The sequence below is a fragment of the Chamaea fasciata genome, unplaced genomic scaffold, assembly GCF_029207755.1.
Source record: "Chamaea fasciata isolate MVZ Bird 193981 ecotype frontalis unplaced genomic scaffold, bChaFas1.0.hap1 SCAF_12, whole genome shotgun sequence".
Lineage (NCBI taxonomy): Eukaryota > Metazoa > Chordata > Aves > Passeriformes > Sylviidae > Chamaea > Chamaea fasciata.
In genome coordinates, this window is record NW_027094097.1 from 2,137,501 (window position 1) to 2,149,674 (window position 12,174).

Genomic DNA, 12,174 nt, shown 5'->3' on the forward strand with positions numbered 1-12,174 from the left:
TCCTAAGCGGAGCACTGTTTTTGTGTACCCTGGAATATTTTCATGCTAAATAAAACACAGTGCCACAGAATTAGATTGTTGAACATTCACCATTGGGTCCTCACGCTGCGAGTGAACTTGCATTAAACCTCACATTAATAAAGCGCTTAATCACAAGAAGCCTGTGTGTCTCGCTCTGTGTTTGGCTCAGCCAAATGCCATTTGGCTATCAAAGACCTGTTTTGATTAGCAACTAGTGCCAAGAAGCGGAGAGAGGAGTGGCTCACAGAAACGAGAAACGCTTCTTTTCGCAGTTAATCACCCAAAGAGGAGCAGGAAAAACCACAGAACAGCGATGGCTGAGAAGCAAATCCAAAATCAGCCCCAGTGACAACAGAACAGCACAGGTCCCGTCCTGCCAGTCACCAGGGCTGTCGGGCTCTGCTGTGGAAAGCTCATGGCCAGGGCTGGAGCCACCTGACCCAGGGCACCCCAATTTCCAACTTTCCAAAGTGGAACAGTGACACTGGCGTGCCTCAAAGGAACGGTGGGCAAACAATGCAACAGACAAGTTACAGCAGCAAAAAGCACCAGTCAGCACAAGAGAGGGTGTTACATGAGAGGCTGGGAGTATTTTCCCCTCTTTCAAACAGATTTACTGGGATATAAATGGGTGAGGGGAGGGGGGCAGCACACAGGGGGGTAAGGAGCACTGAATGCTCCCTCCCTGCTGTCTCACACAGCACACACTTCCAGGCTTGGCATGGGAAAGTGGACATGTCTTTCTGTCCCATTTGTGCTGCCCATGTCCAGCGTGACCTGGGGGCTTTTAACACTGGCTTTTTCTGAAAACACCCCATGAGCGCATACAAGGATGGCTGCTGCATCTCAAGCAGAGCTGCTATCCCCTCCCACACAGCATTGGAACGCGCAGAAGATGCTAGTCAACCTTTTTCATGCTGCTACCTCTGTCCAAAACCTTACAGCTGCAGGTAAGCTGCCACCCCAAGCGATGGCAGAGGTGCAGCAGAACCCAGGCAGTGGCGGCTGGGCGCCCCAAAAGCCACAGCAGCACAAAAGCCACAGGCCCAAGGAGCAGCTGCCTCCCACAGCCACTTCTCTCTGATAAACACCTGAACTGCAGGAAGAGCTTCTTGAACAGCCTTCCCAAATCCCTGTGCATCCACACAAGATCACCCACAGCCTTGGCCCAAGGCTGCTGAAACAAAACCGCTCACGCTCCAGCAAAATCATCACGGACGTCCCATCTGCCATGGGAAGTACATGAGACAAAAATCACTCAGGCACACTCCAAACTGTTTACATTAAACAGTGAAAAGGAGAGAGGACTGTGAGAACAAACGTGCTGTAGCTCACACTGAGTCATGTGTCAGCCCCGCAGAGCGGTGAGCAAGCAGGTCCTCCCCGGCGCCACGAGCCCGTGTGAGGCAGACAGATGCTCTATTGCAGCTGCAGAGCCAAGCTGCCCACGCAAAAAGCAAGTTCCCTGTAGAAGCAGGAACATTTGTCCAACTGGTGGCTGAAGATACAGCATTTGCCAGCAAGAAAGGCAAACCAAATGTTATTGGCAGCAGAGGGTTGGAGGGGAAACCTCTGAAATCCGCCACATCAAGGCTGCACGGCGCTAACACCACCCACTGCAAAGCCCAGACAGGGGCTGCACGAGGCTTCTGGCCCTCCACCCCAACCATGTTTGGACAGGAAAAGATTTCAACAAGGTCTCACTGTGGTTCCAGAGTGCTTCTTGCTCTGCTGCAGCAGAGAGCTGCACCCTGTTTAACCAAGCAAGAGCAGCTGGACCCAGTGCCTGGCTAATGGTGCTCAGTGGCTCCACTGGTGTTTCCTACCCTTCATGCCAGGCAGCCTTACCCAAACAGACTTTTACGTGGGGCATTTTCCTGATTTCCAGACTATTTCTGGGGGAAGATATCGACATAATTGCTTTGTCATGTATTTTATATTAGTTTGTGATTCTGCTCCCAAGGAGGGCAGGGAGCACTGAAGCCTGTTGGTATGTTTTGAAAGGGAAGAGGGGGGAAACAATCTACAAATTCTGTACACTAAATACGCATTCTGTTAAATAAGGATGCAAAATTGATCTTCTAACTGCTGTGTGGGTCAGTTCCTGATGAGTATCTGTTCCACTGGCAGTGATGCCTGACTATCCTGGGCTGTAATATTAATGTAGGTTTCTTTAAGAAAATACACAGCATTTGCAGTAAAACATAGAGGATATGCCATAGTGTTTTTGATTATTAAGCTAAATAGCCATGTAAAATGAGTATAGAATATTGGCATTGCTTCCTGCTGTACTGAGGCTCCTTTGTGAAATTAGTTAATTAGTTCCCCCGCCCCCTCCCATCCAAAACTTTGCTTGAATAAATTTGTGGTTTGCACAAGTAAGAAGAATTCTGCTTTTCTTGGCTATTTTTTTCTCTCTCCCCCCCTTTTCAAAAGAAACTTCCCCCACCTATTGGGATGGCAGTGTTCATCTTGGATAAAGATGACTGGCTGAAGAAGTAACATTAGCAAAAATTTATTATGTGTAGCCAAACAGCTGCCCGTATTTTCTCTGAATGTAACTGTCCATCACAGCGTAAGCTGAACCAACAGATTCTGCAGACTGTTATAAACTTGTTAATTCTTTAATAAATTAGCCACAAAAGAAGTGTTAATTAACTAGTAAAAATGTTTAGGGATTCTGTGAGGAAAAAAAAAAATCTTAAGGATTGAAAAATGTATGCTTAGCGATATGGAAAAAAAAATACAGGTTTTTAACTCAGTTTCTGAGACTTTTACAACAAAGTACAGAGAAAGACAGATGAAATTATGTTCTGACTACATGCACTGAATAAGCCCAAAGGGAACCTCTCTATATAGTTATCAGTGGCACTGAAATCTGCTTAGGAAAGCAACAAGTCTTTTGTTCTGTTGACAACAGTTATTACAATTAATTCATTTTGTGATTGGTATTTGCACTGAGTGACAAGGTGTTATTTTACCTCAGTAAAAGTTAAAATGGTAATACCTACATGTGAAATAACACTGAGTTTGCTATCACTCACTCAGGAAAAGAAAAGACTCTGTTCAGAAATGCCTGCTCAGCCACCACTCCTGCAAACCTGAAGTGTTAGCATCAGGCTTCTCCTGCTGTTGTTTCCCCAGATTGCAGTTTTGATCTTCTAAAAGTTTATTTGGGAGGAAAAACAGAATGGAAAAAAATTGCCTACTTTTTTTGCTAAGTGACAGCACAAAGCACCAGCGAGCAGAGCAAGGGGTCTGCAAAGGCTGGGCTGCAGCTGGGGGTGAGCTCCCGGCTGTAGATGCGGGCTGCCCGCCCGGGGAGTCAGCGCCCCGGGCGGGGTGTCCCCAGCCGGGCTGCAGCAGAGCCTGCCACACCCGGGGCAGGTTCTTGGGGCTGGCGGTGAGAGCACACTCCTCATGGGACAGAGACAAGCTCAGCCGTGGGCAGGGCGCTCTCCGTGCCATGCCCTGGGAGCCACAAGAAGGAGCATCCTTCATCCCCAGCCCGGCTGCTCTCGGTGCCCGTGGGATGCTCTCCGAGCCCCGCGACAGCAGCGCACGGTCTCCGTCCTCGCAGGGACACAGCCCCAGGGGGCAAGGGGGGGGTCTCTGCGGCCGGAGGCAGGGCAAGGTGCCGGGCAGATGCTGGTGCTGCGGGAAGAGGGAGCTCAAGGCTGCAGGCACGAGTCACAGGGCTGCCGGTGCTGCTGAGCCCTGCCCGTCCCGTGTGCCGCAAGCGGGAGAGGTGCGGGGCTGAGGGGAACCTGCGGGGCACGGCTGGCAAAGCCGAGCCCCATGGACACAGCCACACCTGGCTCTGGCCCCTCTGGAATACCTGAGCCCCACGGACACAGCCACCCCTGGCTCTGGGCCCTCTGGAATAGCTGAGCCCCATGGACACAGCCACACCTGGCTCTGGGCCCTCTGGAATACCTGAGCCCCACGGACACAGCCACACCTGGCTCTGGGCCCTCTGGAATAGCTGAGCCCCACGGACACAGCCACCCCTGGCTCATCCCACTGGAACACCTGAGCCCCATGGACACAGCCACACCTGGCTCTGGGCCCTCTGGAATAGCTGAGCCCCATGGACACAGCCACACCTGGCTCTGGGCCCTCTGGAATACCTGAGCCCCACGGACACAGCCACACCTGGCTCTGGCCCCTCTGGAATAGCTGAGCCCCATGGACACAGCCACACCTGGCTCATCCCACTGGAACACCTGAGCCCCATGGACACAGCCACCCCTGGCTCATCCCACTGGAACACCTGAGCCCCATGGACACAGCCACACCTGGCTCTGGCCCCTCTGGAATAGCTGAGCCCCATGGACACAGCCACACCTGGCTCTGGCCCCTCTGGAATACCTGAGCCCCATGGACACAGCCACACCTGGCTCATCCCACTGGAATACCTGAGCCCCATGGACACAGCCACACCTGGCTCATCCCACTGGAATACCTGAGCCCCAGGGACACAGCCACACCTGGCTCATCCCACTGGAATACCTGAGCCCCATGGACACAGCCACACCTGGCTCATCCCACTGGAATATCTGAGCCCCATGGACACAGCCACACCTGGCTCCAGCCCCTCTGGAATATCTGAACCCCATGGCAACAAGCACACCTGGCTCTGGCCCTCTCTGGAATATACCTGTGCACATCTGCATAGGGAGGGGACCCTGCAGCTGCCTGCTAGACCCTCAGCTGCCCATTTTTAGCACGAGAAAGACAAAGCAAGGAGCATCAGATGATATAAATTTTACTTTTTGCAGCAGGACCCAGCAAACCAAGGAAAGTTTGCAGCACTAGCAAATGGCAAATAATCCATTAGCTATGGATATTTCAGCACGTCTCTACTTTTATTATAAGTTAGCCTCTCTAAACCATTGACTTAACAGAGAATCATTATAAATCCCCATTTTGAATTTTTTTATTAGCAGTATTTATCACCTTCTCAAAATCAATCCTATATTTTTAAATTAAAACAAATGACTACTTGTACTGCAATCAATATGAGTACATTTGCCTTTTTTAAAAGGAGAAAAAATGGAATACAAAGAAATGTCCTTCTTTGGCTGCATCAATCCAATTTCAATATAATTCAATATTTAATAAATATAATCCTCCATGTCTTTGCAGGGAAACATCATAAAAAATGCAAAAGGTTTCTTGGTGTCCAATACTTGTATGAAACAAAGTGTTTCCTTATTCCTTCCATAAATACTGCAGTCATATGCTACTATGTTTTGTTCTTCCTGCTTATTAGAAAGAGTTTGCTCTGATTATGTATAAGAAAGGTGGTTTACATATTTCATGATTAAAAATCCAAAATGCCACCTACCATCTCCAGAAAAATATCATCTTTATCTCTTTGTACATCTTTGTCTTGTCGTTTTTGAAAGGGCAAAACAGAATAAACCTTATATAATACCTAATTTGTACATCTGTGGTTTCCCTCTGACTTGCATAGGCACCATATGTTTTTAATTATCATAATAGCCTTAAAGAACCTGTTCAGTGGGAAACACATATGATCCTTTTATTAGTGGTTTGCAATTTAAACAGTTTTAACAGAAAAGGTCTGGCTATAAGGGACTGAGAAGCACAGAGGTCTGAAAACCCTGTTATTGACCTCTGAAAGCATGAGTTCAGATCCCACCCACCGAGGTGGGACCTGGCTCTCCCACCTCTGACAGAGGTAATCAGTCGCATGTGAAACAGCTCTTCTGGACTTTAAAAGGCGTAATACCCAATCTCAAATGACTTGATGTTTCAGTCAACAACTGGCACAGTGAAACCAGGGTCTGCAAACACCCTCGTGCACCCACTCCGTGCCTTCTCCTGCCTAGTGAACGCTCGCAAAGTGGTGGTGCTGTAGGAGAAGCCCTGCGAGCTCCAAAAGCCCAGAATTCCAGCAATTCTCATTAGCCACTGCCCTTTCAAATTCCCAGTTTTGTCCTTTATGCAAACGCAAGACTGGTGAGCACGCCAACATCCCAGTCGTTCGGAGGTAGGAATTAAATTTAACAAGTTCAATTCACTCCTGATTCTGGACATCTAAACACATAATCAGTCTGATAATGTTATTAATTATCATTCAAGTAACAACCTTTGACACTGGCATGCTCCCACAACCTCCCTACTCCAACAACTCAAACAGAAAATCGTTGGCATGAAAACCCACAGTCTTATGAACAGAAATTGCAAATAAGCAGGCACTGAACATACAGCGGGGAGTGAGCAAAATCCCCCTTTTCGGAGAGAAAGCAGAGGCTCACACAATAGCTCAGTCACTTGACCCAAAATGAAATTCTGCACAACTTCATCCCAAAACAGATAATTTTCACCCCAAAGGAAGGTCTGTGGGGCGAAGAGGGTGGGGAAGGGAGCCTAGCTAAAATTACACTGAGGCTGGAAGTCATTTCGACTCCATCTCAGGAGATGGATGGAGTCCTCATTAGAACGAAGCTTTATTTAGACGGACAGACAGAATCCTTATTAGAACATTAGGCTGAAAAGTTTAAATGTCAGGAAATACAAAATTAGGATTCTCCAAATAAATGCTGACTTGGAGGAAAAAAAACTTAGAACTCCCTGTACAGATCCCACTGGAGATACTTAGGAAAAAAGTAGTCACTCAGGAATTGCAATCTCCCATGCCAATCTAACCCTTCAAGAGTATTCTTGGAAAAGTGTTTCACAAAAATCAGAGGAGATCCCTTTTCTTGGGCAAAGTGGTTTCCACTAATGACCTGATTCTATCAGCTCCATCCCTGGCTGCACACTGAGCTCAGAGGGAAGCGAGGACTCGGGAGCTGCCATCTTCCACCACCCATTTCAGGAAACATCCATCCAAAGGGGAACATTCCGATGTTGGAAACCCATTTCCAACTGCACAGACCCCAAAAACTGTGAATCAGCCATTCTTTGCCCTTGCCTGTCTCATTCCCCATTCCTAGGCCCTCTGCTTTCTCCAGGGAAACTCAGGTATTTTGCAGTGATGGAAAGACAGCTTAATTATCTTGCATACAAAAGAGATGGTCATAGTTTTCCATTTTACCTGCAAGCTAATGGATCTTGGGATACCAGACGTGGATGCTCAAAATCCCCTCTGGAGCCCTTCTGGTGATTTGTCGTCTCTTGGTTGCCTTTGGTGCACACGGATCTCTGCCGAGGTAATATGTGAGCTATTGCACACTAAAAGCAGATTTTTGAGAGAGGAAGCTCAAGCACACACACACACACACACACCCCCATCCCCACCCAGACACCCTCCTCCCCCTCATCCTGCACCTGGCTCCAGCATGCAGGGACCTGAGGAGGATCTTCCCATCTCCCAGGTTCCGTGGGCCAGACAGCAAAGGCACGGCAGGGTTTGCTCCTGAGAGCAGAGCTCTGCTCAGTGTGGTCCTTGTCCCTCATCCCGGGGTCACAGGAAAGGGCTGGGGGTGCTGATGTCCCTCACACCTTGCTGGGACAGACCCAGGCAGCTGGAGAGATGGACGTGCAGCCATCTCCATGGACCTCACCTGGGCTCCCTATTCCTCCTGGGTGCAGCGGCTCATGGCAGAGGGTCACCCACCTGCACACCGTAGGCCTGTCCCCTTTGCCAGGCCTCCACACTGAACTTTCTACTTGGGCCAGAAGGGGATGCTTATAGAAATAGATTTTCTGCTGGAAAATGTAAAAGAAAAATAAAATTTGATCATATAAATAAATAAAGGCTTTCCTCCTTAGGAGTTTGGGGCTTTTTTTTTCCAATGTGAATCCAGCAAAAAATTCAGCTTTCCAACAGCCTCACCCATAGATCATCAGGGTGAAGTTTTCTGGTGGAACAGAAGTGCTCAGGGTTTAGCTTGCAGCGTGGGGAGGGTGGCAGGGAGCACCATGGTTGCAGTCTCACAGCCAGAGGATGATCACCGAGCAGCCAACCAGACTTCCACACAGTCAGGTGTGTGTACCTCACACCACCTTCTAAGCAAGTGACTCTGCCAACCCCCAGCAAAGGAGGGAGCACAGACATATCCCACCAGGATGCATTTCCTCACCTTTGGAAACAAACAGAGCATCCATCCATCCCTCCATCCATCTGTTGAATCGATGTCTGCCACCACCAAGTACAATCAGCCCAGGGACCCCTCATGCTGCAAGTCTCAGGCAAAGTGCTTCCACTTTGTCCTCTTCCTCTCCCACACACGTACAAACACAGTTCTACCTTAAGAGAAATCCCAGCTCTGGGCCTGAGAAAGCTCTCTTTTTTTCTCTTTAAGGATCCTCCTTTCACAGTAAGGATCCTCCAAATTTCCAAAAAGTGGATAACAACAATACCACTGTGATCCCATCTGCACACAGCAATGGCACTGTAATGCATAGAGCATAAACCACCAAATTCCCACAGACAGCATCTGTCTTACTACAAACAATGGACCATTATCTTGTAAATAATTCTGATTAAGCTGCAGCATTTTCCCCAAACAAACAGTAGGGGAGCAGAGGGTGAGGATTTTTCTAGTGGGAGTGCCGGTTTTCTCCTTCCCCAGCACTGACACTCAGTTTTTTATTCAACTGATTGGCCCCCTCCCCTCCCTGCTCTGTCCCCCATGGCTTGGTTTTCATCTTCTGACCTTATCCTGCTGTCAATCATTTTGGCAACTAAAGAGGGAGCCATCATGTTAATGGGATTCCCACCTCTATCCTTTGGGAAAGCTTTTCTGGTTTGTTTTCTCCCTTTTTCACCCCAACGTGCAGTTATATAAAAATTAGTGAATACGCCCACAAGCCCTGCCGTTATTAAACACTTCTCCTGTCGGGGGGTGGAAAGCTCAGCCACACTGCTGGGTGCTCCTTGGTGCTGGCCAGGCTTTGGGGACGTCTGGTTGTGCTGGTGATGCGTCTCGGTGTGTTTGGCATCTGGATGAGCATGGCATGGCAGCAAACTTTGCTGGGCAAAAGCTGTCACCGTCTTCAAACTCCCAGCAGGGAGAGCAGAGCCCTCAGCTGCCGGCAGTGGGGAGTGGGGCGGGGGCTCTCCAGCCCCCAGGAGCAGCAGACTGCTCTCTCCTCTGCTCTCCAACTGGCAGGCTGAGCCAGCAACAGGTTAACAAGCATAATCTGAAAGGATTTAAAAGAAAACCAAGCACACAGACTGGAAAAGGGTTAGGTGTACAAAGGGAAAATTGAAAAGAGACAAAATCAGGGCTAAGGTGGCCTTTTTCTAAGGATCTCAAATTGATTTATGTGGCACCTGTGAATTGAGGAGAGCCCCAAAGAAATTCTGAATTTCATCTTTAGCCTGTTCATCTCAATGCACAAACCTTTTCTTATGTCTCTCTTGATAAATGTTGCTGAAGTGTTGGGTTTTCTTCCCTGCATCCTCTTAATTTGCCTTGTTATTCACATAAGAATTTTGGGGTCAAACACAGCTCCTGGCTTGAATTTAAAAAAAAAAAAAAAAATGGAGCAAGGACTAACACAGGATGGGGACATTGAATAATAGGCAAGTAAAATTTTTTAACTTCCAAGTTGTGAACTGAAATCACTGACATTCAATAAAAAGCCACACAAGAGCCAATGTAGCCACCAGACCAGGATCTTCTGAGCACCATGGGAACCCTTCACGCCGGCCCTCAACAGCAGGGACGGACTGTGGCAGGGGCAGTGTGGCAGGACCTCAGCCCTGACAAGGAGCCGCTGACACAGGCACAGCAGCGGGCTGGGGAGGGAGCCATCCATTGCCTGCCGTGGCTGGTGGCACTCGGGGCTGGGGCTGGCCTGATGTGGCGATGGCCAAAACCCGGCAGCTCAGCCCAGCTGGCACCCCAAAGAGGCCTGAGGTAAAAATTCATGGATTTGGTGAAAAGACGTTATGGTCAAAGCACGCCACAGCTGCTGCAGAGAGCCCTGAGCACCCCCTGAGCAGGGTTAAGTGCGGTTTTGGTGATGGGGTCTCTGGCTGCCTGGTGAGTCGGGCTCACCCACACTCCTGGGGCACTGCAGCCATGTACACATCCAACCCCTATTTGCAGTGTGTGTTTATTTCCAGCAGTAAATTTTTATAACTTACTGTAGTTATGTCAGAGAAGGAAGCATTTGTACACTGAGGACTTATATAATGTTCTTCATCTTCAAAGTGCTTTACACACATTAATTAATTCATTTATCCTCACAGCACTCCTACCAGGGAGATAAGTACTGTTATTTTCCATTTCATAATGTAGAATCCAAAGCGGAAAACTTATTTCTTTCCACGGTCAGTGAGTGAATCACAGGTAGGCCTTCAGGAGAAGTGAGGATTGCCAGCTTCTGAATTGCATCCTCCCCTCCCCAAACCTTTTTTAAAAGACTCATGTTCTGACAGAGTCATGCCACATATCGGGATATGCCTTGGGTTTTTCCTTCAGTAAGAGATAATTAAGGAACAATTCCCTCTCTGATCCCCAGCATGGCATGCTATTCTCTACCCCACTGTTGCTCTGCAGCTGAACAATGGCTGTTCTATGCAGGGAAGGGCTCTGCAGACGCCCCGGATCAGAGGAGATCGGCTTAAAGGGCCTGGCTGGCCTTGCTCTCGCTCCGCGGACAATGGGGCGGGCCAGGCAGCCTGGGTGCAAATGCCTGACGTGGGGCTGGCTCCAGGGACACCTGTTTGTAAATGGCACTGCTCTGGGCAGGAGCCTCTCTCAGCTGGAATCACTCACACCCACTATATCTATCTAAAAGTTTCACGTGGTCGGAAAATTGCTGTGGTTTTCCAGTATTTGGTCTCAACCCTACGCGTAATCCTTTTACATTTGGATGCGAGGGGTGAGGAGTGCTCCTGGTTCACCTCTGTGGTGCTGCTATAAATAAAACTCTTTCCTGTCTGCTCCTGGCCGGAAAACGTGAGGCTGCTTCAAGAGGTAATAACAGTTACTGTGAGCTTGAGCAGCTCGATTTCAGGAGAGCTCAAAAACCAAAATTGTGACCAGGTCTTCTAAGGAAGTGTTCAGATCCAAGAATTTAAAGCAAAATCAGAGATGGCAAACTGGGGAAAAAAAAAAAAGCCCTAAAATTTTATAATTTCTGAGAAAGACAAGTTTCACCTGTTACAATCCTTGATAGTGAAGACCTTGGCCACTCTGTTTTTTTTTTTCCCACTTCATGTCTTTTATAATTATCAAACTGCACACACCCCCAAACACTCTAGGTAATCTTCAAGCTCAAAAAAGATACACTCATTAACAAAGTATGCCATGGCATATTGCAGAAGATATGACTGTGTCCTACTCGGGAAAGGCCCGTACCTAGATGTTGCCTCAGAACAATCAGAACAATTGTTTAGTGATAAATGTTTTTTGCATATGACTCATCAACCCTTGAAAACAGGATTCCTTATATAATACAAGTGCTGACACAGCCTTCACTTGAGTGGTGTGACTGCAGCTGTATAATTACAACTTTAGATTTGATGTTATGGACCTTAGGTTATGCCATTCAGACAAATGCTCCATTGTATTACAGAGATATTTTTTCCTTAGTCATATTGCCCACAGGACAATAAGGACTATATTCACAGCTCACTGCATAGAAGTTTAGGCGTGGAACAGCCAGCGGTACTACACAAAATGGGATTATACCCGATGGGGGTTGAATGGATTCCTAATTGCCATTTTTTCTTGTCTCTTTTTTTTTTTTCCCTGTGCTTCTAGTTGATACTTTTTTGGAATTGCTCTCCAAATAAAAGGAAGAACAATCTCACACTGAGTCTGGATAAATGTTACAGTTGTCTCACAAATGCTGTATTATTTCTAGCCCTTCCAAAATAATATAATTGTCCTACAGCTGAACCACAGATTTTTCTCAGTATGACACAGAACACTAAAATGTCAGGTCCTGACTCATGGTGTTTTGGTGGAATAAATAAAAAGTACCAATATGCTATTCAGAAGGGAGAGCATTAATGAAGATGTGACACCAGGAGCCCCAGCCATGTTTTCCTTCAGCTCCCCCTGCAAGCTCAGCGGTGCTCTGGACACTGGGCCGCCTGTCAGGGACCCCATCCTGCAAACACTTACCATGGACCTGGGCGGTGCTACTGGCACTGGCAAGGCTGGCTGCTTGTTCTCCTACACTTGCTTTAGCTCAGGAGAATCCTGGGGAGGGAGG

General features: G+C 48.0%; 1 protein-coding gene across 5 annotated transcripts in view; it reads right to left on the reverse strand.

Annotated features, from left to right (window-relative positions):
* Positions 1 to 12,174, reverse strand: part of ZNF536 (zinc finger protein 536) — a 345,885-nt gene that overhangs the window by 100,278 nt on the left and 233,433 nt on the right. The window lies entirely within an intron of this gene.